The 26494-nt window shown below is 45.1% G+C and overlaps 1 long non-coding RNA gene across 2 annotated transcripts in view; it reads right to left on the bottom strand.

Moving 5' to 3' along the window:
• LOC133627102 (uncharacterized) overlaps window positions 1-25957 on the bottom strand; it is a 49176-nt gene extending 23219 nt beyond the window's left edge. Inside the window, exon 1 of one of the 2 annotated variants that reach the window (XR_009819948.1) lies at window positions 25481-25957. This is a non-coding gene — a long non-coding RNA (uncharacterized LOC133627102). The remainder of the gene's footprint in view (window positions 1-25480) is intronic. The other variant, XR_009819947.1, reaches the window with a different exon arrangement.
• Window positions 25958-26494: the final 537 nt, after the last annotated feature.

The following is a 26494-nucleotide window of genomic DNA, read 5'->3' as shown; positions in this document are numbered from 1 at the left end:
GCAGTGTGACCAGTGGGGGATACAGTGCTGCACACCATGCATTTTAACACAGGCTTTAATGGAATTCATTATGAGAACCACATCCCCACATGATGAATACCACACGGTATTGCGCAGCTGCGGTCGTAACTCAGCTCCATCAAACCCTGCAGTGACTGGGAACGAGCAATACCAATGGCATGAGACTTGTTCAAAGAATATAGTACAGTATATGGCTACAGGCAAGTACATGCAAAGTCAAGAATAAAGTCAGGAGGTTTGGTTTCCTTCATTTCACTGGCAGTTTTGACCTATCAGAAGCAGAGACTATGGATAAAACAACATATATGTATGATATATAGCAAATGCAAGCACTGAAAGTACAAGGTCAATGCTAATAATGTACCTATGGGTATGTTACATCAATGACAGCTCCCAGATTGAACAGTTCAGAATCTGATGTTGCTGCAGAGCCATACCATATCCAGTCCCTTTTGTCTTTTTTCTTCTCTATCCTTTCCTCCATTCCCAAAAAATAACTGTATTACATAGGCATCAGAGACATGCTGGAAACAAGGAGAGTCTCCCCAGTCCAAGAACTCTAGCACAGTCATCACCTTGGAACAACAGGGTCAATCCTTTATAGAGTGAACTTCATAAAATCATCATTCTGTCTGGAACAACACACAAAGACATTACAACAGTCCTCATGCAGACTTGGTACAACATGTGATGGATTTCAGTTAACTAAGACCTTACTGAGTTCTACATCCTTGTGTCCAGGCAAGAACTTTCTGGGCTGTCCCCATGCGCACAGGGATGTGCATGGGACAACTGGCTGAGTGCTAGAAGGGGCAGGCAGGTGAATGTTAGAAGATCCTTTACAGATCAATGGCAACTCTTTCTCTCTTTGATCATACAGCAATTAAATGTTTGTGTTAACTTGCTAATTAATATTTTCTATTTCTCCTCTTTTCTACAATATTAGTCTCTGGAGACCTCCCCTGCATTATGCAGACAGGCACAAGTGCACACACTCATCTGCTTAAAAAACCTTCCTGACTGACCCACATCAGCTAAAAAGCATAACAGGCAGTGATCAGAAGTCCTTTCTCTCTCTTTGTCCTAAGATAAAACTTTGTTCAGCAAGCCAAAGGACAAAATCCTGAAATTTCAACTTAGCTGATTATCCTTTTTCTTTACAGCCTCTTTCTTCTGCCTGTTTTCAGAAGTGCAGTTGCTTCCAGCAGCTCTCTGCTGCTTTGCTTTAGGTGAGGGTCTCTTTAGGAGGTAACCACAGTTCCCTTAAATTGAAAAGGGCCAGAATTGAAAAAATTGAGAGGTTTGGCAGGGCTTACATCTGAAGCTTTGCTATGAGACTTTCTGAAGACTGAGAAAAGGAAATTTCACAGGCTGGGTGTTACAAAAATGAAAAGAAATCTGTGATCAGTCTAATTTGGTAACCGATTTGTCTCAGCCATGCTCTCACACTTGCTTTTGAAATGAATGTTCTTTGGAGACAAATATCAGTGGGCTGGGCTGGAGTGTGAAATCCATCACAAGTACAGCCTCCAGGTGTGTTTGTTTTATGAACTTGGGATTTCCTGAACCTCTTGGTTAAAAAAGCACAAGTCTCTATTACTCTAGATCAGGAGCAGTGAATTCAGTGGCTAACAGTCAAGCCATTAGTTATTTCTTAAGAAGTTTCATCAGACAAGGTTATTCATTGTGGATTACAGGCTCTATTCAAGCAGTTTGAAATTTTCCAACAATTACTTGGTTCACAGACCTGGATGCAAAGTGATCTAACATGGTTATCATTTTCAGGTGTAAATGTTCAGTAACGAGCCCAAACTTGTCTTCTGTTAAAGTCTCACAACTGAGCCTATGAGACTCATTCGTCTATAGAAACACAGACTTCTAATGCAAACTATAAAACTATGCATTTGAGGCAAATTCCAAACCCCTAAACCACCCATGTGCATGAGAAAAGGCTGGATTTACATGGCTGTAAAACTCGTACAGGAAGCATACACTCTTCGACCTATAAATAAAGCTGGAAAGAGGAAGCAAATGCAACGTGCAAGATCATGAGTGACGTTCTTGTCTTCTGACTTCCCAGCAAAATGACTTTTCACATCATTGTGTAACACTGTGTGTGTGCCTGTAGTTATAGAAGTTGCTGGTATTTCTATCATAGCAAGGTTTCAATGTAGTATTTTAGCTCATGACACCCCTTGCTCACATCACACCAGCGGGAGTGCGGGCTCACAGCCCCACACAAAAACCTCTGGGGTGAGCAGCTCCCTGCAAAGAAACACTGTTAAAGCCCAAGATGACCACAGATGCCCCAAATCCAAGTTGAGTGCTGTGTTTGTAAACATTCACCTAGCTAATTAAGGAGGTTAAATCCATTTGGACAGGAATCTCTACTTTTTTTACACAATTCCCTCTAAAATCTCTCTGTGAGGAGCCAGGCAACAGAGCTGAATGGCTCATCCTGGCCTTCCTAATTTAGTTCCTTATGTCTGGGAGTAAGGGTCTTGCAAGGCATTCATTTCACATCCCCACATTTCAGGGCTGGATGCTTTTCCCCTGGCAAAGGACACGCTCCGAGGAGGAGCCAGCTCAGTGGCACAAACACCACTTGCACAGATCTAGACTGGGCACTGCAACTGGTGCCACAACGATGTCCCAGGAAGCTGCCCACTTGGCAAAAAACTGCTTTTTCACTGATTTCTTACCTCCTTTTCACTCCTAACAACCACCCCTGCTCCAAGTGCCGGGTCCTGCGCTTGGGTCACAACAACCCCATGCAGTGCTACAAGCTTGGGGATATGTGGCTGGAAAACTGTCTGGTGGAACAGGACCTGAGGACATTGGTGGACAAATATCTGAACAAAAACCAGCAGTGTGCCCAAGAAGACCAATGGCATCCTGGTTTGTATCAGAACTAGTGTGACCAGCAGGACCAGGGCAGTGACTATACCCCTGTACTCAGCACTGGTGAGGCCACATCTCAAGTGTTGTGTTCAGTGTTGGACCTGTCATCAGAAGAAAGACACTGAGGTGATGGAGCATGTCCAGAGATGGGCACTGCAACTGTGGAAGGGTCTGGAGCGTGAAGTCTGAGGAGTAGCAGCTGAGTAACAGCAGCTGAGTAACAGGACAAGAGAAAATGGCCTCAAGTTGCTCCAGGGGAGGTTTAGATTAGAGATGAGGAAGAACTTTTTCACTAAGAGGGTTTTTAGATACTGTCCCAGGCTGCCCAGTGAGGTGAGGGAGTCATCATCTTGGAGATATTTAAAAGCCAAGTAGCTGAGGTGCTGAGGGACATGAGTTAGTGGTGGGTTTGGCAGTATGAGATTAGCAGTTGGACTTGATGATCTTAAAAGTCTTTTCTAATCTGAATGATCCTATGATTAAAAGGCAAGAAAAGCACAGGGGATGCTACTCTTAACAGCTTATCTCAGAACACAGCACAAAGGCAGGCCATGAAGGGCCCAAGCAACCTCAGTGTAAATTGATGACCAGGTAATAAACGTGTCTTTAGATAAGTAGAACAGTTTGCATATGCTTTTGTGCATGCACCTGCCTGTTCAGCGAGTCATCACTCATTTCACAGCTCATTTCGCTGACTGTGGTCTACAGGTTTTATCTTTTTAATTGGGCAAACAAAACACACCTTGTCTCTGCACATAAAGTCCAGTGCTAACGTGCATGACTCCTACAAGTTGGTGGTTATGTTTGGTTTTTTTTTTTCAATCAGCTCTTAGTAATGCTGTACATTTAAGGTGGACATGCTCCCTATTTTGTTCAACAGTTTTACTCAAATTTCTGCAAAGACTTTGATTCTGCCTGAGGTGAATCTTCAAGAGTCCACATCAGTGGCCATTAAAGCCCAGGGGGAGAGTCCCTTTGATTTCAAATAGCTTTGGCATGGGCCCAAGAGTGCTAAAGAGACAAGCCCTCTCACTCCCAAGCAAGATAAAAATCTATCTAAAGCAGATAAAGAGCAGTGGAAATTTAGCAGTCACCCCACTTCATGTGGTTTCTCTGGGAAACTATTGTTTGAGGTTTTTTTAAGCACACAAGCAGTGCATTACACAGAGACGGGATTTAGCATCTCCCACGGAGGCCAGCAGAGTTAATCTGCTTTACACTAGTCACAGTCTTGGCCTGGGGGTGAATCTAATGCAAAGAGCAGATGAATCTGGCTGAGCAGAGCATAGTCCTTCAGTGGTTATGTTCTCCCATGTTCTTCCACACTTTATATTGCTCACTGCTCTTAAGGGTTTTAAATTCTATCCCACAGGGTCAGGCAGCAGAGCCCTGGCAGGGGGGCACCTCAGCCTCTGCACCACTGCCTGAACAACCAAACCCTGATCCAGGGGTCCTGCTTGAGCTACAGAGACATCGGCATCAGCGCAAACAGACCTCAACCAAGGCAGCCGTGGAGAGGATGAGCATCCATCCCTGCTGCAGCTCAGGCCAACAAGGCAGGAAAGAACCACTTGAAACTACAACCCCCACACTGCACACACACACACACACACTCTCTCTGCAGCATGATTAGTTTTTGGCGAAGACACACTGAATGTATAGGGGGAAAAAAGTGCTGTCTTTGTTCTAGGATGCAAATGAGCATCTTTTTTAGAAGCTGAGAAAGAGCCCCAACTAACAAAAATTGCGCATTGACTGAAATAAGCCAGGCTGCCTTTCAGATGTAGACTTCAGACAGAAAATGAAACATATCAAAGTGTCTGATTTGACGTGGCTTGCAGCTGCAAGGCAAAGCGACTGTCCCATTTTTTTCCCCCGAGGCAAACACTCAAGATCTTATCTTTGTCTTTCTATAAGTCTTTGAAAACCATCTGTAGAGATTCATAAAGGGTATTTGTGTTTTAAGTAAACTGCAGAAGTGATCTATACCGAACAGATGGAAACAAATCAAAAAGCTTAACGGGATGCAGAAAAACAGCAACACTTAAGAAAATACTAGAAATGAATTTGGAGGCACGTTATCTCCCATTTGTGTTACATTTGGTGTGGCATCTCTTTCCCTTAGCTCTCTCTACAGCCCACATGGTCCACTCTCACTGTCCTCATTCAGGGGCTGCAAGATACTTCCCTGCTGTGTGTTTGCTTTTCTGGATGAGTATCCCTTTGATGGGAATTGTTTAGTTCCTTGGCAGAGCCCAAACAACCACCCAGAGCCCTTAATGCAGCTCTCTCAGAAATAGATTGCATTTGAAAGCAAAAGGCTCAGATTTTTCATGGCTTACCAAAACATTTCTGGACAGATAATGTGAGGGAGAAAAATGCTACAAATCCATCTTCAACATGCTCAGGAATAGTGGGTTTGTATGTTTGTTCAAGGTGATGTGTTTTTTCTAACATGATTTCAAAGAAGCACTAACCTGCTTCCTCAGTACCAGCTCTTCACAGAGGACACAATAAGGTGCAAAATGATGTGTGTTACTGGAGTGAGTGGGTGTTAACAGGGCTTCCTGAGTGTACTAACAAAATCCACAGAGAAAGGAGGAAAAAAAAAACCTTACTAATTTTCCCCAGTGTTTCAGCTGCATCCCTGCTCTGCCAATTAGTCAGACCCTTGTGTGCTCATTTTGGGGAGGATACTCTGATATCGCTGGAGAGCATCTGCCCTCGTTCAACTCAGTCACTGGGACTCCAAGTGAAAACCACACTCTGCCACATTTTCACCATAAAGACGGTTTGTATCACAGAATTCCCAGCAGTGGGTCTGCAGAGGCCAATCCTTGCTAAAAAGAAGTCTGGACCATACAATCTCCTCCATAAATTTACCAGCCTCTACCATAAAACCACACAGGCTCCACACATACACACCATTGCTGCAAGGCTGTTTCATAACCTCACCCCTGTGGTGGTAGCAATACCTGTCTTATTTACAGTTTCCATTTATTAATGGCCAGCTTGTACCTTTCTTTCCTCTCCTCTTTCCTTTCTCACCAGTCCCTAACAGGCCCAAGGCAAATCGCAGACCTGGGGATGGAGAAGAGTGTTGGAGGATGTTACATGACAGAAGTTAAAGATGAATGTGGGTTTCTATTGAGCTACTTAATTTATTATTAAGCCTAGACAGAGGTTCTGTCTTAAGCTTTTCAGGAGGGTGATGATATCCTGCAGTCTCCTGTGGTCCCCAGGGTAGACACCAAGGATAGTCCTGTCCTTTTAGGCTCTGGGATCACACTGTGATTGGAGTCCTAAGACAGGCAAAAATGCCACAAAACTGGACCACTTCAAAGGAAGAAATGTCAGAGTATGCTCTAACTCCATCCTTCCCCTACTGAGATGAAACCCCCTTGCTTAGAAACGCTGGTCTGAGCCCTGCACAGACCAAGATGTGTTCCTACTGCTGGCAAAGAGAACCTACCTTGGACTTTGTAAAAACTGAGTGAAACCACGCCAGAAGCATCTGAAACACTCAGGATTCTTTCAGGCAAAACCTGAAAACTCAGTTTCCCTCTCAATGCCAGGAGGCAGAGGCATCCTTGACATCTCTGCTCTCCATCACTATGGGGCTCAGCATGGGCCAACATAAGGACAGAGTGATACACAGGCAGCTGTGGTGTGAAAGGCCCTTCAGCTGACCATGTCTGCCCACCATCCTCCAGGAAAAATCACTGTGGTGTGATATACACAGTTTCTCACTAACTTTTAGCCACCACTCAAGGAAATGAAACACTCCTACAGATTTCCCTGCTCGCCCAGAGTGGCTTGCTGCCCTCTGCTCAGCCTCACTGCCTTCTCCAGAAGGGAACAGGCAAAGACCAACTTCCACCGTTCGTCCCTCAGGCCCCCTTCATGTGATCATGTGTGGGTGACATCCAGGGCATTGTCAGGCTGAATACATCCCTTTTTTCCCCCAGCCTGGAGCTTAGCCATCTCCAAGCTCTGCCTCCTGAGCTAAGCACGAGGCATCCCATGCTGCAGTCCCAATGAACCTTTGGTATTTAGATCCGTTGAAGTGCAGATTCCTCCCAGTTCTATCCACCTACCAGCCTAGAGAGCACTGCACACAAAAATAGAGGCAATACCGTGACTGATATTTTTAGAAAGGGAATGCATATGTAAATTATTCCCCTGAAAATGTCTCTGTGCGTCAGACTCCCCTGATGCAGAGAACATCCCTTCTATCTTTTCCTCAAGTACACGCTGCATACAGCACAGCTGAACATCCCAGGGAGTCTGGTGGCGAAGAAGGTTGCTGCAAAAGTGATTCATCTATCACATCTTTCACAGCTTCAGTAAACTGGAACGGTGTGAATTTCTCTGCCCCCCAGTCTTTGGCTGCTCAAGAGCTCCTCTCCCATTCACAGCTTCTCTGCGCAGCAGCGAGCGAGGAGCGCTGCTGGTTTCCTCACCCCCGCGTGCCCACAGCCTCCTGCCGTATGCTGCCTGCTGAGGAGCCCAGCACAATGCAGACAGGCCCATCTGGTGGGAATGCTTGCCTGGGTGCTGGGCTTGGAGGCTGCAGAAGGAGTAGCTCTTGGCTGGTGTGGTGGCAGGGCAGCGAGGAGAACCAGCAGCCCTCTGCACGCATGAACCAGAGTGGCTCACGGGCAGTTCCTGCATCCAGATCATCCCACTAGAGAGAGTTGAGGCTGTTCAGTCCCAGGCCAGACCAGACATCCCACCCGTGCTCAGTGCTGGGGAAACAGAGCATCCCAAGAGGAGGTGGCACTCATAGCCACCAAAACATGCAACTGTATTTCTCCACCCCCTCACATTCTCATCCTCCATCCACATAACCTGCCCAAAACACCTCTGGGTCCTGGAGGCTGCTCAGCAGCTAAGGCAGGGCAGGAATACGTGCACCAGCAGACATCTCACCAGTGCTCTGCACTTTGGAAAGTAAACAGCAGTCCTCAACATTATGTTCCATCACTGTCCAGAAGCTATTAGGAAGCTAATTAAAATGAATAGATCACTTAAGTATTCAGAGTCCATAGCCCATTTATTCAACAAGATACAGAGAGAAAGACAAAGGCTGAAGAAAAGGCCAAGGACAGTACAGCAATGTTCCTTGGTGTGGATTTTCTCCCCGTCCTTTCTTGTAATACAAAAGATAAGTCTGTCTCCTGGCTTATCTAGATACATTTGTAAAGATTAAAAACACACTTCTTTGCCTTTGCATTCTGCTGTAAATGATTAGCCAGCGGTATTGTTAAACAGGGCACTCTGCCAGTCTTAAGATTCTGATTTAAGCCACAAAGACAGGGAAATTCAGAGGAAACCTGCTGCTGCTTGCACGGGACCAGCCAGGCAAGCAGGACCCTGTCGCCTCTCTGGTCTCGTTCAAGAGCAGCTCTGGTTCAGATCCCCACCTCTCGCTGAAGAGTTTCTGCTGTTTTATCACTCCAAAGTCCCAGTCCTCATATCTCTTCTTAAAACTGGTATTGCAACCACCTCTAAGATTTCCTTCTCTCCCTGAAAATATTCCTGGGTTGGAGGAACTGAGCTACAGCCAATCTGTGGAAGAATATGCGTGCTTGTACTCTGAAAGCCAGTGGTCATAGTCCTGTGTTTTGGAGCTCTGCAGCTTAAGAAAATCTCACCCAAGGAAATGCATTTCTTTGCCACATTCCAGACCAACACAAATTAATGTATTGTCATTAAAAGACCATGAAAAATGGGGTTAATTACAGAAACGATGACCTTTATATACAGCAGCTCAGGCATAGGCTGCTATCATACATCATAGTGTTAGGAAGAGGCATTTACTGACACACAACAGCAAATAATAAATAATAAATCCATCAACTTAAATTGAACCCTGTGTAATGTACTCCTGACAAACCATAGATTAATTTGCCTAATCCATCATTTGTTAATCCTTCATCCCCAGGAAATGCACATCGGGGCTATAACTGCAACATTTGAGTCTTTTCTACAGTCACAATGACTTGGGTACAGTCCTCCAGAAGTCCACCCACTGAGCCTCCCACCTTAACAAACGCTGCCCAAGCACTACAGATTCCACATTTCAAAGGTGGACAACAGGAGAATCAAAAGCTCCAGATTTATGAAGCCACAAAAATAGCAATCAGGTTTTTGTAACATCAGTAACTAAGACAATGATACTAAACTTATCTCATTGTTTGCATTATCTAAATAATAAATGCTAATATTCAACATTAAAGGAAACTGGAGCTGTAACCCATACTAGTGGGTTTATACAATTAAGCTCCTTGTATAAAAGCTTGCACACTAGGGTGAGGCTTTTGATAAAAGGAGGAAATTAAGAGCATTTTTAGGTTTTAATTGTATTTCTCCCTGAGGCTGTTTAGGATTTTACAGCTGTATGTGAGGAGGCAGAGAAGATCTGGGGAGCTGGAGGTGAAGAGGATACAGCAGAGGTGGATGTGACCACCTTACTAGAAGTACTGGCACTTGGCAATGTATTTCTACAGTCATTACATTTAAAACAGTCTTGGAAAAGAAAAACTTGTGGAAATTAAGAACAGGTACAATCTCTCAAACTTTCTGTGAGAAGCAGCAGCATGGGGGCATTGCAGGAGTGGGCAGGAGAGAAAGCATTCCTCAGGCACCCTTGGTATTCAGATCCATCCAGCTTCTCAGAATATGGGGAAAAACTTGCACAGGAGTACCAAATATTAGAGAAACGCAGCAACATTTCCCCAGCTCATACTTAGTGAGAGTGGTGGTACCTGAAGTACTCACTTATCAAAATCATTATTAGACACAAGTGTGGCTACTCCCACATGAAAGTTGAAGAACATAGAATCAGAAGATCATTTCAGTTGGAGAAGACCTTTAAGATTAAGTCCATCACTAACCCATGCCCCTCAGTGGCTCAGCTAACCATCTTTAAAAAAGGAGGCTGTGCTTGTGAGAAACTTCAGGACTCTCCTTGTCTCCCAAAGGCCATGCCTACATCTGACACCTGCCCCAGGCTGGGCTGCTTCCATCCCACACAGCATCCTTCAGGGTTCTGGCTTGGGAAAACATATCCCAAGCAGTGATGGTTGTTATTTACATACTAACCTCAAAAATTTCAATAGCTTTTCTCCAGTTATCCCTTTATTCAGAAGAAAAAGAAAAAAAATATTTCACTGTTGAGGTGAGGGAGCCCTGGCACAGGCTGCCCAGAGGGGTTGTGGAGGCTCCTTCCTTGGAGGTCTTCAAGACCCGCCTGGACATGTTCCTATGCAACCTGATCTAGGTGAACTTTCATCTGCAGGGGGGTTGGACTAGATGATCTCCAAAGGTCCCTTCCAACCCTGCCATTCTATGATTCTATGAAAAAGACCAAACATAAAACTTTAGTGTGGCAGTTTATGTGATTATTGCTGTATAAGTAAGTGTCATCTCATTTAGACCACAATCTGATTTAACTTTGAGGTCAGTCCTGCTTTGAGTAGAAGGTTGAGCTTCAGAGGTACCTTGAAACCTAAATCATTCTTTAATCTGGTGATTTTTCCTTGACAGAAGTTTTCCATCTCTTTTAACAGAAGTTACTTATTGTAAGCCACAACAAAAGAAAGCTTAATAACAGGTACCTTCTGCTTTGAAGCTGCTTTAGATTCAAAGCTTTAGAGAAGGCAAATATATTTTATAAGGATTGCAGCCTTTAAAGGAGGGCACAGGATGCAGTCCTCTAGCACTCTGCACAAGGCAGGCACGACTGCTTTCATAGACATTACTATTAGATTTCATAATGGCATCTAATTACTTTTCATAGCATGGAAAATGCAGACTTTAAAAACATGCTGTGATATGGGTTTTTTTCTCTAGTGCTAAAGCCCAGATTTGCTTGCAGTGATTTGTAGGCTGCCCTTCTCTTCCCTGGAGCACCAGTCAGCTCCCAGAAGCACATTTACAAAAACTTGAGGCCAGGTCATTGCCATTGTGTAGCAAGTCCTTGCCTAAGAGACCCCCAAAACTGCCTTTCTGTCACCCAAATCAGTGATGCCCCCACACCCTGGTTCACCACAGCCCCATCTGCACCCCAGCACAAAGCAACCCCAGCCTGCTGTGAGGATCAAGCTGTGCCTGTGTCAGACTTTGATGTTCCCAGGTGGAAGGAGCTTTAACAGTGTGGTGGAGTGTTGTTTTTACACAAGATTTATCAGTACAGTTAACACAGAGCCACAGAGCTGCTATTTGAGCATGCCCTGAATGTTAACAAGCACACACAAGACAGGCTGCTGCTGCAGGTACACGCTAACGTTCACCTTCAAAGAGCTTTATAAACATTAGCTCGGCGGGTCTCACCTCTGTCTCCCACAGGAGAGCTCAGCTCTGCTGCATGGGGAGGGGAGGGAGCCACAGAGGTCACGGTCAGGCTTTGAGATGGGTTTGGGAGAACAAGGATTCAAAAGAGATTTAAGTATCTATTTTCACACAGACATTTATATAGGGCTTATACATTGTACTGCCTGGAGGAACCTTGTACTTCAGCACACAAGACTTCTGGTGGGTTCAGATTTATTTTATCCCAGGCTGTGTAATTTCTCAATATCCAACAGGATGAGCTGCTCTGTAAAATAGAGTTCTCAAACAGAAGCTTTGTCAAATTTTAACAGAGGCACATCAATGAATCCCCACTGATATCCTAGTGAGTTCAAACAGAAGACTAGAAAAAAATACAGAAGAGAGCATCTGTGATCCTTTGGGTGAAGTATCATGTGAAAAGATAAAGCTTGATTTAGTATCAAGAGGTCACCCAGTCTGGTGTTTCTCAACCTTTAAAAATCACTTAATCCTTTCATTTAGAAGTCACAAACTACTTTCTGCACTGTTGGCACAACTGCCTTGCTTACCAGCCTCAGTCCAAGCCAAAACAACATTCCCTTCAGCAACCTTCCTGCTGCCTTCCAGTCTTCATCCAATAGCTCATGCTCCCAGCCAAGTTCAGGGCTCCTGTGGTTTGCCTGCCTCACCTTTGTGGTCACTGCACACAGACATCCTCTGACGTTGCCTCATTATATGCTTTTAAAAATAGAACATCCCTTAAAATATCTCTTGTCAAAATAGTCCCCATTTCTCCTAAGCAAAGCTGGGATGAACAATTCTACACAAAAGCAAATGGGTCTTACCAGGTGTGAATAGAAAGATTTCTCTAAGAGTCATCCTCCAGCTTCTATGGGCAGCATATTGTACAGATCCAGCCATGCTGTCAAACAAAAGCCCAGCAATTCACACAAATATCATGCCTCTAATATTTATAGCCTACTGTTATGCCCAAATTTGACTTTCTCCTGAGCTATATTTTGCTGTAGGGAAGGTTTATTATCAGACAGAGACAAGAAACTTGGTGCAGTCTCTGTATAAGATCCTCCTGACATCCCCCAGAGCCAGCCCTTTCTCTCCTGAATCCTGGACTACGGGCACAAAATCAACCACCCATCAGGATGCACATCCTTTGGGATGACACCAACAGGGTACTTTTTCACATGCAAAAAGATAGAAGCAAGCATTTCCCACCCCTCTTCCTCAGAGCAAAACCCAGTCCATCCAACTTCTGTTAACCACAGGAACAGCAATTCTATGTGGCTTGTGTATGTAACTAATGCACCGAGGTCTGTTTTTTGTTTAAATAGCTGTGAAAAGCACTGTGTGTGTTTTACCCAGAGATATATTACACTTGATTAGGCGGTGCGCTGGAGCGCGAATGGTACAACAGGAGACGGACGTGCTTAACTAGCGGTTTCAGCCCGCGCTCCGGTATCGGGAGGTCAAGGGAAAGATTAACTATATCTGACTGCCGTGTCAAAACACTCAATTGGAGCATTTATAAACCCACAGAGCTAGTTGCCTCAGTTGGCAGAGCAGATTTATTTCCCTCCGTGTAGCTCCCACAACGCGAACCAGGGCAGTTGCCAGGGCCAGGTTTGCTTTTGGCTCCTTCCAAAGGGTAGAGAGGTCTGAAAGGTTCAGATAGAGATGTGCAGATTTCAAAGCCTGGCTCTTATCTTCAGCCAAAAAGTAATTCAGGAGGAAAGATGGCAGTTATCAGTCACCTCTACTTACAGGTAACCCACAGCTGGTTAGACTTCAGCTCTGCAAGTAGCCTCTCTGAACACTACTTGAATAGAGAAATAAAGAAATCCCATTTCCCCCTCTTCAACATATGCCTAGCAACTCCTGTTTTACACTCAAAACCCTGATGAAAAGAAGTTGGACTTTCCACATGTCAGGAATGTTGTTTTGTAGAATTTCAGAAACCTCTTTCTGTGCAAAAGAAGTTGAAGGCAATCACTGATGAGAGGTTCCCCAAGATGCCTTCCCATTATGAAAATCAGCTTCATTTTAGGATAAAAAGTTTTAAATTAACAAGTAGATTTGGAACTGCACAGACAGCTCTTGAGGTGCAAGTCTAGTCCTTTTTGTCTCAGTGTACACCTCCACTGAAACAGATGAAGCAATGCCTGATGGGAGTGTATGGCTGCAGCCACCAATAATCAGAACTTGGACAACTGGGATCATCACTGAAAAAAAGCCACATCACAGAAAAAAAGCCCCTCCAAAACAACAAAGTAAAAAATCCCATAGCTTTATCTTTAACATATGCATGACTAATGAAATGGATTTTACTTCCCTTCTGCTCCCAAATTCAAGAACACTTTCTCAGCATCCAGATTCAGTTCTGCCCAACTTGTCACCTCAAACCACTCCCCTTCTCCACAGCAAACTCAGTGGCCACCATGTGATGTGCAATGACAGCTTATTCTTCTCTAATCTCCAGTTTCAGCATCAAGGTCAGGATTAGAGATATCATTGACATTTGAAGAAAAAGGTGCCTAACATGCAGGGGCAGCTTCCTGAGAGCTGTTCTGTGTCAAACACATTGCAGGCACTTTAAAGACCCACTGGTCCCCATGCAGTAGCTTTTATATATTTCAAGTCTATAAACTTTGGGTCCAGGAATAGGACCAGAACATTCAAGAGGTACCAAACATAGAAGAGTTCATCCTGCAAACCCTTCCATGTGTTCCTAGCCTACTCCAGAACACATGGACTCCAAGTCAAACCAGCCATCGTTTGACATTTCCTGCTCTACGTCCTGCTGCACAACACAGACGTGCCCACATTAACATTGGCAGAGGAGAGCACACAAGACTTCTCCACTCAAGTCACAGGAATGTTTCTGGGTTGAGATTGTCTGGATAAGCCAGATGCTTCAGTACCCTTAGCTATGCTTCAGGGGTGCAATTTTGTTTCTAAACTGCACTTAGCAGCGTTCTGACTTGCAGGTTTCACTTTTTAATAGCAAACGCATTTTGTAGGTGCCAGAGAACATTTCAAAGCATTTCAGTGGAGTCCTTTTACCTTCACAGCCTGGGGGCACATATACTAGAACAACAGCCGAAATCCAATTACTGACGAATATTCTCAAGTGCATTTCCATAGGTAATTTGTTAGTCTGTTGGAACATGCAAAGTGATTTTTCTCCACTTCTTGATGCTGTTCCTCGGGCTCCTTGGTTCAGGATTTCTATCCAAATTGCATAGTAACCACCACTGAAAAAGGAACCCACATGACTGTTGCCTTTTTGGAGGAGCAACCTGCCAGCATCATCCAAGACTCAGCCTTTACCTATGACAAAAAATATTGCTCAGCCAGCCACACTGCAATGCCTGCTACCATCTGAGCTTCTCATTGCCCAATCAGTTTGATGCATAAAGACATAAGAAGCCTAAAAGTACTTTTCCTTCAGCAGCCTGTTTATTGATTTAGCAAAGAGCTGACACAGATGTACAGTTCTAGGGACAAGCTGTAATGCAAAACCTTTCATCTGCTGTCACTCAAAATCACATGAGCCGGCTGCTGCCATAAGGAAAGGAGTGGCCACCCTGCAAATCACCCAGCTTTGTCCTTGTTAGGGAGGTACCCCCAGACTGACACCACATCTACAATGTGTGATCCTTCATGGTACATTTAAACCCGTGGCCCAGGATTAGACAAAACTGTCTGTTACCTCCTTCCCTTTTCCTTGCAGCTGAAGAAGAGGAACCATGGCAGAAACCAACACACATGCCACCACCATGAAGGTCCTGCTTGGCTCACCTCACAGCCTCTTGATAGGTACCCACACCTTCAACCCAAGGCTGACTCCCAACCAAGTCAGTAACACAGGACAGGTTCAAAGTATGGGCTGGTCTCCAAAGGATGCAGCTGGAGAGCATGACATCCACTCCATTCACAAGTCAGAATCATTACCACTGCTGAGATAGCATTGGAAATGGGTCTGTTTTCAGAAAGAGGAGAGAAAAAATTAAACAGACAAAGTTTAGGTCAGAGTGACAAGGAACATAATCAGAAAAGAGCATAAATGAACTGCCTGTGAGTTCTACAGATAATTCAGGGCAAATTAAAGCATCTGAAATCCTACTGAGAGCTACTGATTTAGAATTATGAAGTTAAGTTACAGCAATCATTTTCTATATGAAACCAATTATGGATGGGTTAAAAGCTTCTGTTATTATGGATTGTGTATGGCTGCCACAGAGGGTTCAATCTCCCAGGCTGAAATTTTACCCTTCATGAAAAGCTACCACATCCTGTATGCCAAATCTTGTTCACCCATCAGAAAGTCACTGAACATTATCCATTTTATTAACCAATGCAAATGCAGACAGTCAGGGAGAGGTAGATAGGGAACATCCTGCTCGCCAGTAAAACACATACGCACAAATCACCATGGTTCACTACCCAAAATAATCACACAGGCTCAAATGCACAGCTGTGATGAATGGCAAATTTCCAAGTCTTAACGCAGCAGAAAGCAGAAACATTGTTGGAAGTGGTCATCTCTTGAAAAGTCAAGGGAAAGCTTGTGAGAAACCTGCAAGCACGGGGCTGTCCCTGGGAATAGCCTGGCCGTGCCTGCAGGAAGGTGACAGTGGCCTCCTCCAGCTGCTGTCTTGCTGCTACTGGGGCAGAGCCTCAAAAGCACATCCAACAGCAGCTCACAGTGAGGTTGCCCTTGTGAAACAAGGTGATGGCAGACAGCAACAGCCTGGCTCCCAGCTCAGACCCACTAATAGGAGGGCAGGGGTCACTTGGGGGCTGCTGGCACAGTGTCTCCTGGGAGAGATAACCCACAGCATCTCCCTCTCCCCCAGAGCCAGGGCCCAGCAGCCCACCGGCAACACTGCCTGCCCTGCCTGCACCTAAGCCAGCTCTGGTCCTGCAGCAGGTTCACATAGCAACAGCTTGCAAATGGAGCTGACAAAACCACTTACCAAAACAATCTATTATACTAAGCCTCTTCCTTCTCTTTATTCTTAATTGGGCTTTATTTCTTGGTTGGTGTTTTCTGTGCAGTTAAACTTGTTGACAGACCTTTTGTTTCTGGAATGAAAATGAGATAGACTGCTACATGCATGGCAATGAGCTGCATGTGGGAGGGTACCTCCATCATCCATCTTTTGGGAATGAGAAAAAAGGAAACCTGCCTAAGATCTGGTGGAAACCAAATATTCACACAAGTGATCTGTGTGTGCAATAGTATGGGTATTAGGATTTCTCCTACTGCAAATTCTGTGAGAGCAGCAGGGGTACAAGCCAGTCTGGCTGCTGGGCAGGGAGCAGCCTTGGTGCACTGCAGGCAGCATTAGGCTAACAAAGCAGGGAGGCATTTGGTCCCCAGGGGCCAGGAGGCTCGTGAGAGACTGGTGGCCAGCACAGATCCATAACTGGTGTGAGCTGTGATAATAAAGAACATCTGAGAGCTAAACACAGAGGGTTATGGTAAGAGCACTGAACTCAGTGATGGAAAGGCAGTGAGAAAGCGAGACTTGCTGCATAATGCATGAGAGGAAAACCCACAGTATTGACAGTGAGAGCTAAATGCTGGTGACAGAGAGGCTGAAGGCAAAGATCCTCATAGGATTCAACAGAGCCCAAACCCTAATGAGGAGGCAGGGCAGCTGGTTCTCATGAGAGCCATCCTCCATCTCTCCCGACAGGAACACAGATCCTGCTCCTCTTGCTCACCCCGAGAGTGAGTGCAGAGATCTTTTGGCCTAAGGGCTATAAGCCTGCACACAGGGATCCCTCCAAGGTAATTCTTTGCCCTCCTCCTAACTTTATTAGTGTAAAAAAAAAAATCACCAACTCTAAGCATAGAACACAGTCAACAGAACTCTGGGGTAGATGAGGTTGGGGGATCCTCCAGATTTCCTCAGAGCCATGCTGAAGGTCTATGGCAAAAGCACAGCTCCAACCTTCCTGATGCCTTCAGACCTCAGGTGCTGGTTTCCTGTGTGGGTTCCTGGCTCAAAGGCAACAGTGGCAAACAAGTGAAATAAAGCTTTGCATTCCTAGGAATCCTCTGTTAGGGTGGATTTGGACTCAGGATTTCTCTATTCCCACCTCAGAAGCTCTGTTCAAAGAGGTGTCTTTCATGGAAAAAAGATCCCCAAGAGAGACATAAAATTTGACAAGTGCTCACTGGGAAGCAACAGGAGAACAAACTCAGTCCTTGTCCCTTTCTGCTCATCTTTTCTATGAAAGTTTTCCACAGCATAGTCAACACAAGAAATTGCACCTATTTAGCACTATTGATCCGGCTTACTTCAGTAACAAACCACATTAAGTTAAAATCAATACCAGCCACTCTTAAACTGATTTAGGAGTGTCCACACAAAGGGGCTCGCACCCACAATTTAGACAGATCTGTTTGTAACCAATTTAGTTAAAATATGTGATCTAGGGGCTGAGCTGTGCTTTGAATAGCCCAGAAGCATTAATTCCCAGGCTTTAAAGGCATTAATTCCCAAGTTTCATCAACGACTCTCAAGGGACATGACACTAAAGGTTAAGTGTCGCTGACCAATGTCCATCTTTCTTGGCAAAGCATACAAGCCTCCCTGGCTCCCAAAGCTAAAGGGCTGGGGAGAATTCCAGAGGCCTCAGAGCTAATTGATTTCTATAGTTAAGACTTTGCATCAGAACAACAAAAAAAAAAATAGAGACCAAACTGTATAAGCTGGAGAGAAATAGATCAAAAAGCTACATTTGATTTCTCCCCCCAGAATATTTACTCCTCAAGATAGGTGCATTGCAGATAGTTACCCCACAATAAATCCACCACTATGGAGCACCACAGTTGATTTTTCAGGCAACATGCAAGTGACCAAGGTTAGGAAACCAACATCAGAAAGAGTTTGAGGGCCGTATATCACAGAAGCTCGGCTATGTTTTGACACCTTTTGCTGTTTGAATATCTAAGGGTCTGTAGGTGTGCAGAAGAGGCTTGAAGTAAGCACAAATTTCATCATACACCATGACATCACAGCTTCACAGGCAACTATGAGCCAGCCTATACATCTCCTTAACAAGGAGAAGCAGAGGATTCATTCTTCAAAGGAGATGAGGTTTTAATGTTCAACCAAGTGCAAGTTCAGGGGTCTCCAGACAAGCTCCAGATGCCAGGGAAGGGCCTCAAGAAAACATTTGGTCAGGGAAAAGAAGTCTGGGCTCTGGGAAGTCCTTCCACTTCTGCACCTCAACCCTCCCCCAAAATATACATGCCACAAAGAAACCAGTAAAGATTAGTTTAATCTTGAGCTTCAGAAAGAAGCCAGATCAAAAGTTCATTCATTCATTTTTGGAGCAAACAATCTGGAGCAATGCTGGTTCATCCATAGCAAAGAAGAGGAAAGCAGGTTCCTCCTCCTGTCCTTATTTGCCACAATGAGAAAAATAAAAGGGCTGTTTGGAAAGATCCAGTAGTTACCAAGAACAGTGAATTTAAGATATCAGGAACAAATAAAAAAATTGAAAAACAGACTTCTCTGAGACTTGACCAAAATCACCACAATTTGCCTCTTCCAAGGGGTAGCAGAAAAAGCTCAGAGTTCACATACTGCTCTTCCCATGTCAGCTAATAGCACCAAGGCTTCTCTGCCTACAAAGAGAGGAGAAGGATGAGCAGAGTGCATGAGCTCCCAGCACACAAGGACCTCATCTTTATTTCCTGAAGGATTTCATCAAGTCACACTTTCATCATCTTGCCATGAAGATGAAAAGAAGATATAGTTTTTAAGAAAAAGGATAAAGCTCAAAAATATTGCTTTCAGGCATTTTTTTAATGCCTCAGAGAGAAATGTGAAATAGTGTAAGACCTGTATTGTTTGGTTTAAAACCAGACCTTTAAGATCGAGTTGTCCCTGGGTTCATGGTGGTAACAGACATGGGATGATCTCCAGAGTGCCTGCACAATGCTGTCAGACCAGCAGAGATAACCTCCTACCAAGTACTTTGACTGTGGGAGCCACATACCTCCAGCCTCTAATCTCTGTTAATTTATCTCTCCTGCTGCCTCCTTTCTCCCCACTCCTTCCCTGGAGCTGCAGGCAGCCTTTCCCATCCTTATTCATTACCTTGAGAGATGAGGATCAGACAACCCACTGCAAACCTTCAGAAAGGCAGGAAACGCCACGCTTAGTTGCTGCTCATCCACCTACAAAATATGCATGTTCAGGCTTTTTCTCACCTAAGCTGCTTTTAAACTTGCCATTCAGAAGTGGTTTGGGGTTTAAGTTTCAGGCTGTAATTCTGGTTTATGATAGTCTGGATACCTGGAAAAGAATTTTAAGTTATTTTCCCTGCTGTTATCAGGTAATAAATTTCACACAGAAAGATCCTTCCACTTGCTGAAGTGCTCACACTGCTGAATTAAACACAGGGATGGTTGGGAAACTGAATTAAACCTTTTTCTTCTCTTACAAAAAAAAAGTTTATTTATTTTACTTTAAAGCCTCAGGCACTTAAGATTTAGCCTCTGTTGATCCATAAAATAGAAGGAAGGAGTCTTTTCCCAGGGTAAATAAATAAAGTAAAGAAAACATCACCTTCCACACTTTGCTGCTGGGTATAGATGGATGGGAGAGATGGATGCTGCCTGGAAGCTTCAAGAACAACAGGCACTTGGCTCTCAGCAGCCAAGCAGGGTTTGGTACTTGCCTTCCAAGCTCCAGGGCAAAAGAATCTCACACACACCCCCTATTATTTCTCTAAGTGAACTGCTACAACCACCAGCACTACATGCCAAAGCCCATCCTGACATGGGAAGCAGACACTTCCATGCAGAGCAGCCACTGCCTCTCCCCAGTGCTCCAGTGAAGCCCTCCTTTAGCCAGCTAAGTGCTCACCATCCTGTGCACTCCAGAGACCACACTGGAGCTGGAAGAGCTGGCATCTGTCATCAGGTTTAATACTCCAGCTGAAAGACCAAGCTAAGGCTTTGTGAGCTGTAACACATGATGACAAATTTCCCATCAAGGACACTGAGCACATGGCCGTGATTACCATCGGGGCTGTTGGCAAGGAAAGTCAGCGTGCAGCTCACACGGCCATTTAAGGCCTTCTCTGACACATAAAGGGAAAGAAAATCCCATCTGGTAGGTGTTCTGATGCAGGGAAACACAGATTAAGAGGCTTCCTCTGGTGAGCAACTACTTTACAAATCACCAAATCTAAGAAAAAGAGCCCCCACCCTTAGCAACACAAAGCCCACACATATTGAAGCTTCTGCCATGCTGAAAAGCATCCTCACTGCCAAATGACAACACTAACTTCATTGATGGTGGTGAGAGGGTGACCTTTAGTCCAGTCACTTCTGTTTGAGTGCGTAAGTGCATTTGTGCAGTGCCAGGCACATTTTACAACAGGAAAACTTTAAACCCAACTGCAAAATATGCTGCGTGCAGTGATAAGAAATTAATCTGCTTTCACTATCTAATCTAATGCATGCAGCAAGGCTCCTGCTGCCCCACTGGACATGCTCTGGCTAATCTGGGAGAGCTCAGTACATTCTGCACAGGTTGCTCTCTTACTGCTTTCCCCAGAGCCACAAGAGCAGCTCAAACAGGAGAAACTTGCAGCACTCCAAAACCACCACTCCAAGTCCAGCAACTGAACCCCTCACGGTATTTACAGCCAGCCCCTAATTCAGTTTGATTCTCAGAGAATACCACAAGCCAAGCCTTTCTGTATTATCCCAGCAAAAGTAACAACAGCCAAAAGAAAAAAGAAGAGATTGGGGTTTGTGGTTTTAAAAGCAGCACAAGTACCTACCAACCACATCCTCACGATCCGTTTCTGATTGGAGCTAAGCAGCTAAACCTTCCTGCAGTCCTCTTACAGCAAAGTCTCACCCAAGGGCTCAGGCTCACTCAGGGCATTGCAGGGGCTGGTACCCCCTAACACTTCTTTTCTTCCCCTGCTATGAAGATATAATATTGTCAACAGCTCTCCAAGGTTTCCCTTACTCATAACCAGTGAAACTGTATTTGCCTCTGATCAGATAGTCGGAAGATGAAGTCTAAGATTAAGAGGAGAGATACTGTCAGGTTAAGGAGGAAGGAAACCCCCTTTCTGCTGTGGATTTTGCTGTGATTCAGGGTGACAGTGCAGAAGAGGCCATAAGAGAAGCAGAGGCTGTGCCTGTGGTCACAAGAACCCCTGCCCACTGGCACTGCCCTGTGCTCACTCCCCAACCTGCTGAGCGCCCTCAAAGATATTAAAGTTCTCACCTGTCTTTAAATTCGTGCTGCAAAAGGAGCCAACAGCCTTGATTCAGCTCCCCACATGTGCCTACATGCAAAGGGGTTCGCATCACCCAGGAGGAGCCTCTATTACCAGGAGCTGTGACAACATCCATCAAACTGAACCCAAGAGAGCTGCAGTGACAGACTCTCACCTCTCTCCTGCACTGTGGCCATTTGCCAGCCCAGAGAACAGGCACAACCCCAGACCACTACAGGCAGCTGAGGCCAAGCCCTGGGAGACAGGGACAGAAACCATCCTGGACCTCATGCTGCAGCCATCCTTGGCCTGAGTCAGTAGCCAAGGAAGGCAGCGATCAGCTGGAGCGTCTGCTTCTATTTGCAGCACTGCCATTGATTTGACATGAGAGATGAAGAAAGTGGCTTTACCACGTCCCAGAAACACAAGAATCTTTTTTAGAAGTAATTTTTAAAGACCCACATTAGCTAAGGTTTGTTTAATCAGGATTTGCAGAGCACTGAGAGATACTTAGGCACCATTATGTGCAGACTAATAACATCATGTGCTACTCACCAAGTGTCCAGTTGTACAGAGTTGCCTGTGGATACCAAGAGGCACTTAGCCCTACAAAAGTCCCTCCCCCACTTCCCCAGGTTAAGCACCTCATTTACACCTCCCTGAGCTGCTTCATTGCTCCTGGAAGTACCTTTGTGAGCAGGGAGGTTGGATTTACAAAGGGTAGTGATGCCCCCAGGTGAAAGCTGATGGGTTTGAATGCATCAGTGATGTGACCTTGGCCTGAGTGATAATCAACAGCATCAGGCCTTCAGGTCCAGAAGCATCTTTGGTTTCTCAAGCTGTTACAAGCTGCTGAAACAAAGCGTCTTCCCTTTGTGGCAAAGCATCAGGAGAAGTGGAGTCCCTCCAGCCATCCCATCTCAAGACTAAATAGTGTCTTCACTTTCCCTTACCTTTGAAGCAATAAACACAGGAGAGGATTTATTGCTCTTTAACAAGTGCCACAGAACATCCATTTCATTAATTTACATGGGAGGTGAGGGGGGGAGGAGATGCCAGTTCAATAAATTCTCCCAGACTATTGCTTTGAAACAAACAACTCTGTGGATTCAGGCTGTGGATGTCACAGCAGAGGCTTTTATCCAAATGAGCTGTACATTCAGCAGAATGACTAAAATGCTTCAAGAAAATTAAAGAAAAAGAAAAAGAGGGTGGAGACAAAGCAGCCACTTGCTACAAAAGGCAACATATCACTGACACATTGTTTGAACTCCCAGTGGTGTATTAGAAAAACAAAAATCAAATCCCTCTGAACCACAGCTGCATCCTCAGCTTGCACTGCTGGGTTATTTTAGCTCAGAGGGAAAAACGACACTCACTAATGCCTTTCTTCTCTCCTCCCCTCCCACCCTGCCAGGAAAGAGTGTTTGTTTTTCTTACATCCAGCATTTGCCATGTGGATGGTGCAGCCGAGCTCCCTTGGGACTGGAGAGAAAGGGGAGAGTGTTTGGAAAGAGGCAGCTTCAAGGCAGGATCCTTCCCATCTGATTTACTGGTGTAGCTGGAGCAAATAAAAGGGATAGTCTTTCCCCCACCCCAAGCACAGCAGGGCTGCAGATGTGAACAGTGAATACAAAATCCTGCCTGAGCCCACAGTATTTTTATGACAATAGAAAATAAATAGCTCCATATTTGTTTATTTAGTTAACAGAACTTCTGAGGGATTCATTTTGTGCTACTGGAGAAGAGGAAATGGTGATAGATGAGGGTGACTGGGCAGCCCCACAGACCCCGCTGCTGCCAACACCAATCCTTGCTGCAAAGCCCAAAGCTCTTCATGCTCTCCTGACTGTTGCACCACAGGGAAATGGTCCTGGTCCTTTGCAGAGCCACCTCAAGTCGACCAGACACATCCCAGGCATAACATCTGAGAGCATGAAGTGCCCTGAGCCAAAGGGCAGGTGCTGGTCCTTGGCCACCCAGTCACTCAGGAGACCCAAAGTTCTGGGACCTGGGGCTCATCCCAGCTTTGCCTCATTTTGTGGCCTCCACACCAGTTACCACCTGCACAGCTATAGAGAGTCAGCAACACATAACCAAGTAACCAGCACACAGGGCGGCTGGAAGGTACCTAATACCAGTTACTTGGCATGCAGGGGGACCCCAACACTCATGCTGCTCCCCGTGCCTTGCTACTGCAGCACAGATACAGCAGCACCTTTGCCCCAGGGAAGGGCAAATTGTGGATAGGACACTGCTCCAGGACAACCCAAGGCTTATTTCAGGATTAGAAGTGAAGTTGCAGAAAGTTCCTGTCAGACTTATTGAAGGTACTCAAGTATGAGGAGCAGCAGTGCAGCACTGAGAAACCATCCTGAATAAGCCACCAGTTGGGGAGGAACATTCCTGCAAAGCCTCATGAAACACCCATTGGCACTTTAAACATGCCCTGTCCTTCACAGGCCTCTTGGGAAAGGGTTCTTTTCCAAGAACCAACACACTCCATTTCAAAGGGTTCTTTTAAACATAATTACTAGAAAATGAGCTGTATTGAGACCCATACCCAGGAGATCTTCCCTTCCCATTCGGGCCCTATGCCTCTTCTCCCAGGTCTGCATGGCTTGTGGGCACAGGCTGCCACTGTCCTCAGCAACCTCTAAAGGCAAATATTGAAGGTAAGGTTGGCAGGTATTTGTTTAAACAATTGGCAAATACATGACTCTTATCAGAAAGTGTTCTGTTTGAGCTGCTTTGCCATCAGATAAGAGTAAAACTAGAGGGTTTTGTTAAAAACCGTATCAAAAATGTCTTTCTTTCCCCAGTAATTGCTGTTACAGATTTCTAAAGGGTCTAAAGAGAGAGGAATTCTTATTTTTGTTTTTGAAGAGACATTTTCTGGTGCTTTCCAGACTTCTTAATCTTCCCACAGATACAGCCAATTCCGCTGCCTCCAATTTCTACCACGCTCACCGCTGCAGTACCCAAACACCTCACAAATCTCAATTAACCTCAGCCATCCTGCGAGGGAAAAACATATTCATAATCCTGTCTCAGACATGGATGGACTGAAGCACTGAGTGAACGAGGCCAACGCTCTACATCAAATGCAGGGGCACAGTCCCTCACCAACACAGCCTGATTTTTGGGATCAGGGAGGTAAACAGGAGCTCTGGGGCTCTGCACCTTCCCAGCAGCGTGTCACAAGCACACAGCACAGCAAAGCAGCTTGGGTGCTGCTGGTGAAGCCAGTTCAACTGGAACATGGAGACTCATTAGACCTTAGCATTCTCATTGAAGTATTCCTGCTCAACAAGAGGCAATGCCTAAACCACCAGATGAGTGTTCTCCAGAAGTATTACAAGTTTTGAATCAAAAATTGACACGTTCCAACACTAAACTCCATCCTCTGCATTTATTTGCCCATCACCTCTCCCTCACAATTTTTACTGGGCTGATCTACACAGGATCTGTAAGATAACAAACTGCTGTTACTCTAATTTCACAAGCAAGGATTGGAGCAAGGACAAAACTAGTTTGGTTAGCTGCTATCACACATATCTACAGAACAGTGATAAGAGGGACACCCCAAGTCAGAGGCTCAGTTTAACATCCATTCAGCTGTTGTACAACTCCTCCAAAATATCAGCTGGGGTTTAAACTTGTAGCTACTTGAGCAAAGATAGAGAGCTCTAATACAACCTTCCAAGAGATATCATTACCTGTCTGCTTCCTATATGTTGCAAAGATAATACTAACACGTTTTTAAATATGCATTAGAAGAGAAGGCAATATGAGATTAAGGCTACTCAGAGTCTCCTAGCAGAAGTTTTCAGCCTCTGAGCTGCAGCTTTGTCACAGAGTTTAAGGCTCATAAAATTACACTCTGCTTCCCCTCACCACACCCTCCCAAAATAGTTTCCCAGGTCATAAAACCACTTACAAATCTAACACACATTACCTTACTCCTGTCTTCCAAGGAGCATGACACACAACAGCAGGCAACTTCCAAAGTCTCTTCTGTAGGCAAGGCAGTCTGATTTGTGACAAGTTACAGGCAACACACTCCAGTTCTTAAGACACAGACCTAGATAAGCTCTAGCTATCACCACACAACATCTCAGAAAGTCTACACATTACCTCCTACAGAGCAAGCTAACACCTTCTTCTGCCACCTTTAATAGGAGATTATCAGCTTCTCTTCCACCAACCACAGCCTTCCATCCTTTCTCTCCTCCTCTGTTACAAATGAGATCCATCCCAGCCAATTAGCTAATAATTAAACACAACTTCTAGGGCTCCGAAGCTTCTAGGACACCAGTTCCCTAGCTAAGACCCAATCTCCTTCTATCTTGTTTCCCATGTGTTTCAGCATGGCATGTATTTATGTGTCTGAGGGGTTCTGCTGCCTCTCTCTCAGCTCTGCAGTGATGTGTGACCCAAAGGCTGCAATTTCTTCAGCCCAGTGCCTGCCCCAGTTGCTGCTCTCCTTTTACTTCTCCCTGCTGCAATAGATAAACACCATCACAAGGAAGCAGAGCTCTTGGTGCCCTGCCAAAGTCCCTTCCTCTCTGCAAATTGACTGGAAGATTTGTGACACCATCCTTTTTTTTCTCTTTCTTCTTTTTTTGTTTGTTTCTTTTCCTTGCAATCCCATCCTGACTCCTGCAGTCCTTGCCCCATCCCCAGCCCAAGTTTTTTGCAGCTCTCTGATCCATGCTCCACTGCCCTGGCTGTCTTTGCAGGCTCTCTGCTCTCTCAGGGTGTGTGGTTTCCCTCACCTGCTCATTTGACATGCTATAAGCCTTCTGGTTGCTAAGCTTAGAGGTTATACAGCCAGGCAGGAAACAATGTGAGACTGGTGGTAAGACCCAAACTGAAACCAAAACTTGAGACTAAAGCATTCGAAGGACTGCAAAACTGCTCTGATTAACTGCAGACAACAAAGGGGTTTTTAGAGGCAGCCTGATATCAC

Source organism: Colius striatus, chromosome 17 (assembly GCF_028858725.1).
Source record: "Colius striatus isolate bColStr4 chromosome 17, bColStr4.1.hap1, whole genome shotgun sequence".
Lineage (NCBI taxonomy): Eukaryota > Metazoa > Chordata > Aves > Coliiformes > Coliidae > Colius > Colius striatus.
The sequence above is the reverse complement of the archived record's forward strand: the minus strand, read 5'-3'. Positions and strand labels throughout refer to the sequence as shown.